Raw genomic sequence first — 14785 nt, 5'->3', positions numbered from 1 at the left:
GACAACTATTAACATTTACACATCAAATGTTGAGCAATCTACAGCAGCTGGAAACGTTCCTCCTTCACCTCTACAGGAAACATTGAGGGCAAAGTTGAAACCCTCAGGCCAATCACTGATCTCGATATTGTTGTTTCTAGTATTTTGAATTCAACATTAAATGAAAGTTTGTTTATATCTACAATTTACAAAGCATCACAGGAAGTTACGAAAGTTCAGGGAAATGTTGCTCCGGCGGACGAGGAAATGAGCTGACTGGGAGTAACGGGAAAAAAACTGAACAAACTGGATTTTAGTGACCGAGGAGGTTTTGAAAAGATGGCTTCAAATGATAAACAGATGAAAGGCACTTATGTGTTCGTGTTCGCTCTCATGATTTTTCACAGTATTTTATTCTTAAGTTTCCGTCCACGTTATTTCAGGTCACTTTGGGCTTTTTAGGTTTAATATATTTTCAGATTTCTATTTTCTTCTCCTGTTTCCAATTCCCAGTCAGCCCTCAGTCTGTGCATATACTGCTCCGTCTTTGTCTTAGCATTTGCTTTACTGACATAGTGTCCTCTGTGTTTTCTAAATTACCTCCAAGACGTAGTTTTGACCCACTGACTCAGCTTTGGCCTTTTAACACTTGACCTGAATAAAAATTTTATTTTTTGCTTTGAGTCCTGACCTGATATGATGAGTGCTTTATTAATATATATGTTTTCTGTATTATTACTGGATGTTTAATCAAACAATAGTTTAACATTTAAAATCACAAATTAGTTTGAAGAATGAGAGCTTGTTTCAAACACAATTTAATACAGTAGATAGTGAAAAAACAGGAAATGTCTGTCATTTAATTTTTTATCTGTTACTTAATTTTTACTTAATTTCTGTTGTAAAATGAATAATGGGGGTTCTTTATTAATAGGAAAGGTTTAAAATTTGTGAAAATACAGTGAAAAATTCCAAATCTATGCATTTTCAGGGCGTTCTAGTGGGCCTGACTGGAGTCTTTGTCGCGGGGACGCGGGGTACTCCTTGGACAGGTCTCCAGTCTGTTGCATGTACGGAAGAGGATTAGGGCCACTGGAAGGAAAAAAAAAAGAATTCTGACTTTATTCTCAGAATTCTGACTTTAATCTCAGAATTCTGACTTTTTTCTCAGAATTCTGACTTTAATCTCAGAATTCCGACTTTAATCTCAGAATTCTAAGATTAAAGTCAGAATTCTGACTTTTTTCTCAGAATTCCGACTTTAATCTCAGAATTCTGACTTTTTTCTCAGAATTCTGACTTTAATCTCAGAATTCTGACTTTTTTCTCAGAATTCTGAGATTAAAGTCAGAATTCTGACTTTTTTCTCAGAATTCTGACTTTAATCTCAGAATTCTGACTTTAATCTCAGAATTTTGAGGTGGGCACCTGCAGGCTTCCAGCTTCAGTGACAGCGATGTGTCCAGTTTGGCAGGTGGAAAACTAATTCACTAAATATGGTGGATATAAGTGATTTTTTGCGTGGCCGAGGGGTCCCCGAAGATGCTATTTTATTAATGGAAGAGCAGAAGGTGAGTAACAAAAAGAGAAATAGTTTGGTGTCTACTATTTTTACAGGAAAACAGTTACGGTACAGTTACGGTTAGCGGTTAGCATGCTTGTTAGCTTATAATGTTATATAGGAATGAACGTGTTTCACGATGTTACAGTATACTAGGTGAATTGACGTTTTAACTGTTGTTGATCGCAGGATCATCCCAGATGGGTTCGTTGCATTTTATTTTATTGTTCTACTATTTCAGAGTTTTTCAAGGCAGTTAAGCGGAGCTGTTTTACAGATGCTAGCCGCCTGCCAATATCACTGATATATTTGATGTGTACAAGTAAGTTACACTTAGTTCAGCGGAGGGGAGAAACTGTAATGAATGTTTATGCGGATATTTCACTCAGAAGAATGGGTGGCGTTCATACACTGCCACCGACACAGCCCCGGTTGTTCTGACGGTGGCCGACTGACGATCCCCTCACAACATGTTAGCTAACACAAACTAATGTAGTGCATGTAACTGTGTATACGTTAGTGGTACAGTGTCGAGAGAAATGAGCAAACTGTTAACTGTTTATAATGTCAGAATGACATCATCGTTCTCCTGCACTGTGTAATGTATGTCAGCTCAAGAAGGAAATGATATCTTATACTTTGAGCTGCCCAGTGCACTTAACGCATACGTGTGGAAATGGTAGGCTACACTACAGTTCACTACCGGTAAAAAATAAACTTAATACAGTATTTGATTTTTTTATAGAACAATAAAATAAAAAGTGCTGGCTGAGGAGCGCTGCCGTGTTAAACTTTGACCTCTGAGTGATGTGACGTTTGCTCGCACAACCAATAGAAGTGCAGAAAGTCGCAAATCAGGCATATTGTTCACATAAACACAAAAATAAATAACGAAATAATCCCGATATTGTGCCAAAGACTGATTTACAATGCTACTTTGTGTTCTATGTAATACCTTTGCTTAAATGACTAAATGGACTGTGTATTTATGACTCTGCGTTATAGTCCTGCATACATAAGTAACATTCATATGTACAGATATATGTACACAAGCGTGTACACAAAAGTCTACTGCTGATCGAGCTGCTCAGTGGTCGTACAGTCTCATGCAGAGAGCGTGGAGGTGTTGTCCGTTGCCATTCCACCACTCCAGCAGACCACAACATAAAAGACAGCAGATGCCACCACAGTGTCGTAGAACATCCTTGGAAGATGTACTACCTACATCATAACCAAGCAAGTCCTGCTTTTTTTTAAATACAGAAGAGGATTTATTATTTACTGAAAGGCTATGCCTTAGTTTGCTTCTTTCATTATTGTGTTTCGCCCAGCATAAAATAGATAGCTTTTCTGATAACTACAGTCAGTACTCTCCTACTGGCATTAGCGGTGACCTAAGAGGCTTAACCGTAATATTGCTTTGCAGTGTAAATGTTGCAGAAAATGACTGTCTTTTCTTTCTTCTTGTGTGCAGATTGACTGTGACATCATAGCACTGATGGATGACGCAACTTTGGCAAACTTCATTCCCTCGTACGGAGACCAAATTGCCCTCTTCAATTTCTGCAAAAGCAAGCAACCACTGTCAAAAAGAAAACTAGGACTTCTGCAAAAAGTTCACCTCTCACAGTGAGAGAAACAGTGGCTGACATGTCAGATTTGGATGACTTAATAAGACTGTATTTCAGACTTTCTTTCAGTAACAAAGAAATACTTTCAATTTTAGCACATAGTCATCAGACAATTATAAGTGTTTGAACTCTAAAGAGAATTTGTAAAAGACTTCGGCTTTTTAGAAGGAAGAATCAATCAAACTTGATGGAAGTGCTAGCCTTTGTCCAACAAGAGATCATGACAAATGGACAGATGCAAGGTTATCGTTGGCTACATCTTCGTGCAATTCAACATGGATTTGTGGTGTCACAAGATACTGTAAGATGCATAATCAAATTGGTTGACCCTCAAGGTGTGGAACTGAGACGAGCTCGACGGTTGAGAAGACGACAGTACAGCTGCAGAGGGCCACATGCTCTCTGGCACATGGATGGCTATGACAAGTTGAAACCATATGGTATTGCTATCAGTGGCTGCATAGATGGTTTTAGCCGCTATGTTTTATGGATGGAGGCTTATTTGTACATTTCATTGTTAATATTTAAAGTCGTATTGCCTTTTGGGGAGCTTTTAGTGCAATTATATTAAAGCAAAGCTATTATAATCATTTACCCATATGAAGATCCATCACTTAATTATTATTGTATTTCACTTCTGTTAGTTGTAAGATATTTTAGCTGGGTTTCATGTAAAATGACCATGAGTCATTGCTATACTGATTCAGTGTGAGCTGTCGTATACTGCTTTATGACATGAATCCTAAAATTATAAGAAACATACCAAAAATATTTTGACTTTTATTTGTAGTATCCCTGCAACAAAACAGTTCGTGCAAGTGGAACCAAGTTATTGTCCCATTAAGTGCAACATGTTTTACATTTATATTTGTGTATCTTTATGAAATGTTTGAAATTAAAAATAAATGGTATTCTTCCATGTTACTGAGCTCATGTGTGGCAGTCTCTTGAATTCTGGCATGTTCAAATAGATAAGGAGCTTGATGTACATATTCAAAACAACAATACAAATGTACTGTGTACAGTAACATTTTATTGGAAAAAGTTTACAAGAAACCTGTTTTTGCCAATGCCAATAACATGGCTAAAACTCATAACCATATAAGCTGCCCTGTAACAAGAATGACTCAACTTTAAAAACAAACTTATAGATCTCATGCAGTCTTGTTATGCATCAGTATACATCAGTGACTTACTGTAAAGATCATGAACACTGGCTATTGTGGTATCACATATTCCTTCAGTGTCATCTATGGTATAGAAATAAAAACAAGTGTGAATGGTTGAGAACATACATGCATACAAATAAAAATGCATAATTTCTGACAGTAACAAGACATTTTTTCAGGTGTTAAGATTAATACTATATCTGAGAACATGACAATTTGGCATTACAAAAGGATGCCTGAATAATCACAGCACTTGACCACTGCACTGAACTGTACAGTGTTTATTTATGATCTCAGTAATCAATAACCGTCTTCAAAACAGACTGAATCCTTTAAGCAGCTTGAATCAATTTGATGGATGAATAACAGGTATGCTTAGAAACAATATGACATTAAGAAAATACTGGAATTTTAAAAAATATTTTCACCAACTTTAAATGGAACCTTTGTAATCAATAACAAATGCCAAACTTTGATACCTTAACCTACCTTAACTAAAAATTGCATATACTGTAAAGCAAAATATTTTCAGACATGACAAATGCTAAAGTATAAAATTGTACTTATTCCTTTTACAATACAGTGTTGCATAACAGCATTACTTTTACATTATAACTATGTTCAGTTTTAGCCCTGACCTAATAAGAAAATCTGAATGAATTAGTCTTACTACTAATTACTTACAAAAGTATTTGACTGTGCTGAGCTCTCACACCACACGTGGTGCATTAAAGAAAGTTTAAGAGCAGTTTAATTATAGTTTATAGAGCTTTAGTATTCTTTCTTCATGCTTTTGCTGAAGGTTTCTGTCTTACAGCTGGAAAGCTTGGATTTGGTGAAGACAGCTCTGGATATGGTAGTAAACAGTGTACCCGTTCGTTTTGTTTTGTGACTGTATCATGTAAAACTCAAAATGATAAAAGAAAATGAAATATTAGCCAAAACTGGACTTCAAACAGAGATGAGAAACTTCTCTCTAATTAAAAAAAGTATACTGTATAAGTTCAAAATACATAAAAATACATATTCCTAACATCTCTTTACAGTTATGCTCTAGTGTGCATGAGCAGTTCAAATGTAGCGCAGCAATGCAATGTGAGAGTCTAAACAATGTCCATCACCCAGACATTACTTTCAAGAACTGCATTAAATTCAGAACGAAAATCTGGGAAGTTTTCATAGCTGTTAGCTAGCTGCAGAACATTCCCACACGTGTGTCCGACTGGTCTTCTTGTAAACTCTGTCATATCTTGAAATTCCACATAAATACTGTTTGTTACTATAAGGTCAGATCCAGTGCAGAAACGCATAAATTTCTGAAGTTTAATGTTATCCAGCTCTCTGATGAATCTTTTGAGATGATTTTTCACTTCTTTTTATTGTGGAGTCAAATCCACAGCAAATTTCAGTAGCTGGCACACTTTTTTTGAAGTTGGTTGCAGTTCAGAGAATAACTTGGTCAGTCCCTCCGGACTGAGGGAGATATGGGGGTCGATGATCTCCCTCCAGCAGTCAATAACAAACATTGGTTTTTGGACAAGCTCTTTGTGTGCTATTTCATCAAGAATTGTAGGAAGAGTCTCAGCAGTGATTCTTTTTCTACAGCCATAACTGTCAAGAACTTCCACAAGATCATCCAAGTCAACTGCAGAGAAATCTTTTACTGCTTCCATCAAAACATCACATTCTTGGCTGCTGACAAACTGTAGAAAGTGTGCTTTAAGATCACTGTAAACACCACTGAAAAGCACTTGTTCCAGAAAAGGGATTGCAAGTTTATTAGGAAAATACTGACATTCTTGGTAACCTTTCAAGAGTATTCGCCCAACTGCCTTCCATTTTTCAGCAGGAAAATCATGGCGAATGAATGGCACTTTAACAGTTGCACCTAGGTTGCATCGCTCATAAAATTCATGCCAGAAGCATGTGAGTACATCTCTTTGTATTCCTGATCCAGTGCCTGGTTCTTCTGTGTTGTCTGGAAGTATGCGCTTCACATTCAGTGTTTTGCTCAAAATCTCCTCATCAGAGAAAGCAGTAATCATGTCATGTAAAGTGTCAGTATGACGTATGGTGATTGTTATTACGTTCTCTGAATTAGGTGGACTGAGGGGGACAAGAAAACCCTCATAGACTAATGTGTCTTCTGTATCTTCTTCAGCATCAAAAATTGGACCAAAAGTAATTTCTGGATCATTTGAAATTTCTGAACCAGCGATGACTTCATCAAAATTACCCCTGACTTCCCCCACTTGCAATGGATTAATATCACTGCCACTGCTTTCTGAGACAAACACCACTTCAGATGTCTCGCTGGCATCTTCTTCAGGATCTTTTGGTTTTGTTGCAATGTAGAAGCGTAACATTGTCAGTCTTGCTGCCTCATACATATTGCCAATAGACTGGCAGGTATCATCAGTAAGGTGGTTCTGTTTGAAGTCCCAAACCTCAAACTCAAAATCTGTTTCACATCCCTTAGGAGATATGCCATCAGGAAAAAAAAGTTTCTTTCCTTCCTGAAGAATATCTTTTAATCCAGCATCAGTGGCCATTTGAATTTTTCTAGTGCCACCTCCCTGCTTCGCTCTCACCTGTTTGGCTATTTTTCCATCACAATGTATCCATCCTATCTCAGCATTTCGTGTTGCTTTTTGCTTCTTTGTCTGTCTTATTCCTGCATCTGTATGTGAAGTGTTCTCCTTTAGACTTTCTTTTCTGGTTTTCATTTTCTCACGAAGTTTTTGCAGAAGTCCTAGTTTTCTTTTTGACAGTGGTTGCTTGCTTTTGCAGAAATTGAAGAGGGCAATTCGGTCTCCGTACGAGGGAATGTAGTTTGCCAAAGTTGCGTCATCCATCAGTGCTATGACGTCACAGTCAATCTGCACACAAGAAGAAAAGACAGTCATTTTCTGCAACATTTACACTGCAAAGCAATATTACGGTTAAGCCTCTTAGGTCACCGCTAATGCCAGTAGGAGAGTACTGACTGTAGTTATCAGAAAAGCTATCTATTTTATGCAGGGCGAAACACAATAATGAAAGAAGGCAACGGACAACACCTCCACGCTCTCTGCATGAGACTTGCGACCACTGAGCAGCTCGATCAGCAGTAGACTTTTGTGTACACGCTTGTGTACATATATCTGTACATATGAATGTTACTTATGTATGCAGGACTATAACGCAGTCATAAATACACAGTCCATTTAGTCATTTAAGCAAAGGTATTACATAGAACACAAAGTAACATTGTAAATCAGTCTTTGGCACAATATCGGGATTATTTTGTTATTTATTTTTGTGTTTATGCGAACAATATGCCTATTTGCAACTTTCTGCACTTCTATTGGTTGTGCGAGCAAACATCACGTCACTCAGAGGTCAAAGTTTAACGCGGCAGCGCTCCTCAGCCAGCACTTTTTATTTTATTGTTCTATAAAAAAATCAAATACTGTATTAAGTTTATTTTTTACCGGTAGTGAACTGTAGTGTAGCCTACCATTTCCACACGTATGCGTTAAGTGCACTGGGCAGCTCAAAGTATAAGATATCATTTCCTTCTTGAGCTGACATACATTACACAGTGCAGGAGAACGATGATGTCATTCTGACATTATAAACAGTTAACAGTTTGCTCATTTCTCTCGACACTGTACCACTAACGTATACACAGTTACATGCACTACATTAGTTTGTGTTAGCTAACATGTTGTGAGGGGATTGTCAGTCGGCCACCGTCAGAACAACAACCGGGGCTGTGTCGGTGGCGGTGTATGAACGCCACCCATTTTTCTGAGTGAAATATCCGCATAAACATTCATTACAGTTTCTCCCCTCCGCTGAACTAAGTGTAACTTACTTGTACACATCAAATATATCAGTGATATTGGCAGGCGGCTAGCATCTGTAAAACAGCTCCGCTTAACTGCCTTGAAAAACTCTGAAATAGTAGAACAATAAAATAAAATGCAACGAACCCATCTGGGATGATCCTGCGATCAACAACAGTTAAAACGTTAATTCACCTAGTATACTGTAACATCGTGAAACACGTTCATTCCTATATAACATTATAAGCTAACAAGCATGCTAACCGCTAACCGTAACTGTACCGTAACTGTTTTCCTGTAAAAATAGTAGACACCAAACTATTTCTCTTTTTGTTACTCACCTTCTGCTCTTCCATTAATAAAATAGCATCTTCGGGGACCCCTCGGCCACGCAAAAAATCACTTATATCCACCATATTTAGTGAATTAGTTTTCCACCTGCCAAACTGGACACATCGCTGTCACTGAAGCTGGAAGCCTGCAGGTGCCCACCTCAAAATTCTGAGATTAAAGTCAGAATTCTGAGATTAAAGTCAGAATTCTGACTTTAATCTCAGAATTCTGAGATTAAAGTCAGAATTCTGAGAAAAAAGTCAGAATTCTGACTTTAATCTCAGAATTCTGAGAATAAAGTCAGAATTCTGACTTTAATCTCAGAATTCTTTTTTTTTTTTCCAGTGCCCCTAATCCTCTTCCGTATGCATGGCTAACACAGGGAGATAGACAATTCCATTCACACTTACATTCACACCCATGGGCAATTTAGAATCAACAATTAACAGGACTACACCCACTAACTGCATGTCTTTGGGCTGTGGCGGATGAGTCTTTGGGCTGTGGGAAGATAAAATACAAATTAAGTGTTAAAATAAAAATAGCCTCTAGACTGGCAACAGCAAAATGTGCTGTAAAAACTAAAAGAAAAACTGTGAAGTTGTGATAGTCATGAATGCATTTCTTTTTAAAGTAACTGAATACCAAGGGGCATAGATTAAAAAAATGAAGACTGAAAGACACTATATAAACAAATAAAACAAAGTAATAACAAAATCTTACATTCCAAATATAACTCTGTATTTGCACGTGGGGATGAAAAGGGCATCATAATTTAATTTCAGGAACTGTTTTTGAATTCCATGTGCTGACTTTGAAACTTATGGAACACCAGGACTTCCATAGTGAATTAATTAAATACACCATTAAATAATTAATTAAATTTGGCAATAATTAATTAAAATCTGAAATAATTAATTACATAAATATTTACGACACATGTAATTAATTAATTATTGACACATTTAATTATTATTGACATATTTAATTAATTAATGACACATTTAATTAATTATTTATTTATTTCACATTTTAATTAATTTTTGCCACATTTAAATAATTATTTAATGGTGTATTTAATTAATTCATTTTGGCACAGTTGACTCCTTCAGGTCTCACCATGAAATAATTTTATCTGTCAACCTCACCCATCAAACTCAGTGTTCCACATGTTGTATTCGCAGATTCTCATTTTTACCGAACGATCGTCTCTTTCCGCCTGGTCTTGTGTCTCTGTGCTTCTGTAACATAAAGAACGAGCTGACGTGTTTCTCACAACACCAGCGATCAGCTCAACAGGCCCTCAGTTTACCTGCATGCATCCTCCTCCTCCTCACCTGTCAGCGGTTGTTTAACACCTGCTGCTAAATCAAGAAACACGTCCACGTTACCTGGTGATAGTCACAGTTTAACTGGGCAGCCGGTGCACAATATAACGCAATGTCAGCACATTTTTCTGCACAAGATAAGTAAATATAGTTTTTCCCCGAGCGCAGAGCTGCTGGAGCTTGTTTCTCAACAGAGCACTTTATAGGCGAACCCACTTTATCAGCGGCTGATGTCCAATCACCGGCACACAGCTTTGAAACCTCAGCTGAGTTTTAGCTCTTAAACGCTGGACTTAATTCACTCAGGTTCTGTCTGTCGGGTCACGTTTACTTCGCTGTTTTATTTACAACTGAGCAAATCGGTTTGGCTGAGGTTAAAGTTATGTTTCATAACTGCACCGTTTTACAGACGTTTAATGGTTCACTGGCACATGTGTTAGACTGAACCATTCGCTTTTCTTTATCTGGTGTGTTTTGGATTTAACAGTGAATTTTGAGAGTAAACTGACTTATAAAATGTTTTAAAGAAAGGCGCATTTCCACCGAGAGGAGCAGAGTTTGCAACAGCGTGTTCATCATGAAGACTGCAACCTGGACAGAAATATTATATCATCTGTTTTTTAATAGTTATTCAACTGTATTCTAAGCACCAGCGATCTGTTAGAATTTTTAGAGTTTAAAATAAATAAATGAGGTTAACATATAATTTGTGATTTTTTTTTCTCTTTTTTTTCTTTTTTTTTCTTTTTTTTCTTTTTCGGTCATGTTATGTTTACCTGTCAAAGGCTTGTTACAAACTATGAAACACATCGTGCAGACTTCTGGATGTTAGAAGAAAACTAATACTGCTCATGAATGAGACTAAAGACAGGAAGGTGTCCTTTAAAACTAAACATGTTAATAGGACCTCCCTATTTATATCATAGGTATATAGCACGTGTATTTCAGTAATAACCTCCTTATTTCAGTGTAGTGGTGAACAGTCACACAGCTCACGTGGGCGTTATATGTGATACTCCTTAACTATAATTTATCCAAGTTAACTTCAGTTAACCATTCAGACAGTTCTGACTGTTCATTCAGACAGTTCTTTTGCAATGAAAAACATAAACACCCATGCTCCCGGTAGGTTTCCGCTGTGCCAGTTGTTTACATTACAGCCAGTGGCGTGTCTAGACAATTTTTGTTGGGGGGTCCAGGTAGGGGCATAGATTTGGAGAAGGGTGGCAGATGTAATTGGCAGATAATGTTAAAAACAATTCTACCAACCGTTAACCATAATTCAATAACCCTATAAACCTAATAACCGAATGCGCTTTTAACTCTTATTAGAATGAGATTTTAACCACTACGGTGCAAAGTTTTTAGATACTGCGTTGATATAGTACAAGAGATACAATCAGTCAGTGTTTATTCAGCAGTCAAGGACATCAATATTTGCATAGTATTTTTACTGACATATAGTGCACATATGTTTTAAAACATTTTTGAATATTAAAATATGAACATTTTTAACATACAATTGGCAAATTAGCCAATGCCAATGCAAAACCAATGCCTATTAAAAAAAGAAGATAATCTTCTCACAAACTGGTGTTTGATTTTGAAACAGGAAAAAAGTGGGGAAACAAATGAAAAGACTAACATTTGAATAAAACCTGAAAGCAAGTAAATACTTTATATGCTGCCTTATGGTAAACTTTGGTAATATTGATGTATAAAGAACAACACTGGCTGATGATGAAATACAGTCAGCTGGCATGGTGACACTGCCAGTATTAACCTGCAGGGCTGGACTGGGACAAAAAATTGGGCATTTTCACTACAGACCAGCCCACCAGGTATTAAAGCCATTTGAATGAAAACAAATGCTGTTGTGACAGTGATGTACACTGTCTTTTTGGTATATGTATGATTTCTATACATTTTACGTCAGATAAAAACTTTGTTCACAAGATTCAGATAATTATTTAATACAAGCTAAATATTTTAAATGAGAATAAGAAAGAAAAGTATTTCTTTGGGCCCCCCTCTCCCTGTTAATGCCCTACCTGGCCCCCTGGCAACACTTTGCTAGATCCGCCCCTGCACAGCTATCAGCTACTTAGAAAAGGATCCTGGTGTTATCTGTCTCTCAGAAACAGTTCACAACTTCCCTTCAACTCATTTATGTCACCTAAAAGGTAAATCTGTTTCTCCATCACCTGTTCAGCTCTGATGATTCAGTAAGGACATCTCCTGGTTTCATCCTCATGTTTCCCTCTCACCACATATCCAAACCGACATCATGACCAGCAGTTTTACAGCTGTGGCTCCAGCAAACATCAGCTGATACTAGAAATTAATATTAAATAAATTCTAACAACAGCTGATCAAGCTTAAACGTGCTGCTGTTGTTTGGCGCGACATCCGCTGGTTTCCTGTTTCTGGCGCAAAGTGGGCGATAAATAAACAAGAGAGAAAAGCCGATCAGCTGATCATTGATCAGTTTCATGATTGAAGTAGCAACAGAAGAGGGGGGGGGGGGGGGGGTGAGCAGTGTTGCCAATTTAGCGACTTTGTCGCTATATTTAGCGAGTTTTCAGACCCTCTTAGCGACTTTTTTTCTAAAAAGCGACAAGCGACAAAGCGACTTTTTCTGGTGTTATTGGAGACTTATTTTTGACGTGAAAGCCCGTATTGCTCTTACTCTAAACAAGCAGCGGTGCTTTGGCACGGTGCACCTCACCCGTGCCAAAGCGCTCACGGGCGGAGGATAGTCCTCCCCCAGCTGCTATCAGGGCAGATGTTCACACCTATGCGTCCAAACTGCAAATGAATCACGCATGAGTGAAGCCGCTGCTCCCGCACTGACTGTAACGCAGTCAGATCTTATTTTGTTATGCTGTTTTGTGGATCACAAGGTTTAAAACTACTAATAAACACACACACACACACACACACAAAGTAACTCTCCCAGAGTGCCAATTTCGGGTCACTTTTGCCGGTCCAAGCCCGGGTAAAGGAGCAGGGTTGGAATTGTAACATTAAAAAACAATAATTGCTAAAAGAAATTTAATTTGTAGTTCTAAATAAACTCTAAATGCATTTAGGACGTTTTTTACTCACTTTATGTCTCTTCCACGATGTTATTTCTTTCTCCAACAATGTAGGTTACAATTACATTAGCATGGCCAATTATGCAAATTAGGCGATGACATCATTTAGCGACTTCTAGCGACTTTTAGGACAACAAATAGCGATTTTCCTTACTGAGGAGTTGGCAACACTGGGGGTGAGAGAAGAGGCAGCTGTGCAGCATAAAGACAGAATAACTCCAGCTTTGTGTCTTTTTCCCTTCTAGCTAAAGTCCGGGACAAACTGCATCTCTTCTCAGCTCAATACGAAACATGTAATATTTTCTCTGAATGAGGGACCATTCCATTTTTTAAGGAGCCGTTGGCAACTCTACTAACTAACGTTATGAATAAAATAAAGTTCACTATCAGTAACATCATAGCAACCGAACAGCTGTATGCTAGCCCAAGCAGTAGGAGTTATTGTAACTAACTGTAAAAAGTCAGCACAACGAAAATAAACTCCACCTAAACTTGGTTTATATCTGACCCAGATAGACTGCAGGTCATAACTTCTTACCTGAAGTTCAGTTCACCTGATACTCGGACCGGCGGCTGCCTCGGGTCTCTCCTCCTCCTGCCTCCCCTTCCCTCATCCACCTGTTGCCTCTGTGGAAGCTCCGCCATAGCCACCACCAAACAACTGAGTTATTTTTACAAATCGGCCAGCATCTGGCCAATCCACCACCTCTCATTGTTCATGCAGTTACAAAATAAATAAATAAATAAGTCATCAGCCCACCGTGCAAATGTCTGATGGCTAGTCCAGCTATGTTAACTTGTTAATCTTTTGCCGAAAAACTGTTTTCTGCGGTGCCGTCTTTTGTGCTTGGCTCTCCTACCTTTGCTAACATGATGCTCATAGTGCAGAAGCCGGTGCTGCATTCACTTACCCTCGGATATCTGAGCTTCACTGTGAAACCATAATCGTACATTTGATATTTCATTAAATTTCATTGTTTTCGCTTCGGGGTGGCACCTGGGGTGGCGCCACTGATTACAGCTGCTTATGCAGTAGCCATGGTAACCACGGACTGAGCGGCTGGATCGAGGCAGATCAGACAACAATTTTACATATATGATCTTAAGACAGGACATAGCCACTGTACGTGCTGGCCTCATATCAAATGTGAACGCAGACTGAGTCTATGTTTGACGTTTGCTTTATATCTAATCTTTCTCTCAAACATTTAAACAGCAGCGAGTCTGCAGCTGAGGGAACACAAACTCAAATTGTCGGAACAGGTTTGCTCGTTTCTTGCGTGTATTCATTTGGTGATTTATTAAATGTATAATTGTTATTCTAATCTGCTGCTGAGTCTCTTACGCTGATGAAAACACAGAAAACACAGATCATGGACACCTGTTCAACCAATCACTTTCATTCCACACTGTTAGCCTTTGCAGTAATTTCCATAGCTTAGTACTGCAAAATCAACAGTAAAAAAACTCTAAAGGATGTTAGCAGTGTAGTACTGTAATTTGCATGTAATTGTGGGAAAATTCCATGAGATTACATTATTTTTACGGTGACTCACCGTACTCATGGAAACAGCTGTAAAATACAGCAAATGTAACAATTGGCGATGTTACTGAGATTACACTATTACACCATCCGGATTTCTGTTGTTTTCTACTGTAGATCTAAGAGTAATTACTTAAATCCTCATTCAGAGTGTATTACTATAAAATGCAATTCACTGTGAAAGTAGTAGAACATATAAACTACAATATACAGCATAATTTTCAACTTAAGGAGTAAGTTGCAGCCACACTAAAATTTAATTCCTTGAACTGAATGGAACCTCATATATTAATAAATGTATTTGTTTATTCAA

General features: G+C 37.8%; 1 pseudogene across 1 annotated transcript; it reads right to left on the bottom strand.

Moving 5' to 3' along the window:
• Positions 1 to 5164: 5164 nt before the first annotated feature.
• Positions 5165 to 8708, bottom strand: LOC102779464 (uncharacterized; annotated as a pseudogene). The gene is made up of 2 exons (XR_015717226.1): positions 8512 to 8708; positions 5165 to 7219 (listed from the first exon to the last, which is right to left on the bottom strand). The product of XR_015717226.1 is annotated as an uncharacterized LOC102779464 (transcript).
• Between the last annotated feature and the right edge of the window lie 6077 nt (positions 8709 to 14785).

Source organism: Neolamprologus brichardi, chromosome 23 (assembly GCF_056152115.1).
Source record: "Neolamprologus brichardi isolate AB-2024 chromosome 23, ASM5615211v1, whole genome shotgun sequence".
In the NCBI taxonomy this organism is placed as follows: domain Eukaryota; kingdom Metazoa; phylum Chordata; class Actinopteri; order Cichliformes; family Cichlidae; genus Neolamprologus; species Neolamprologus brichardi.
This window is presented reverse-complemented; position numbering and strand designations above follow the sequence as displayed.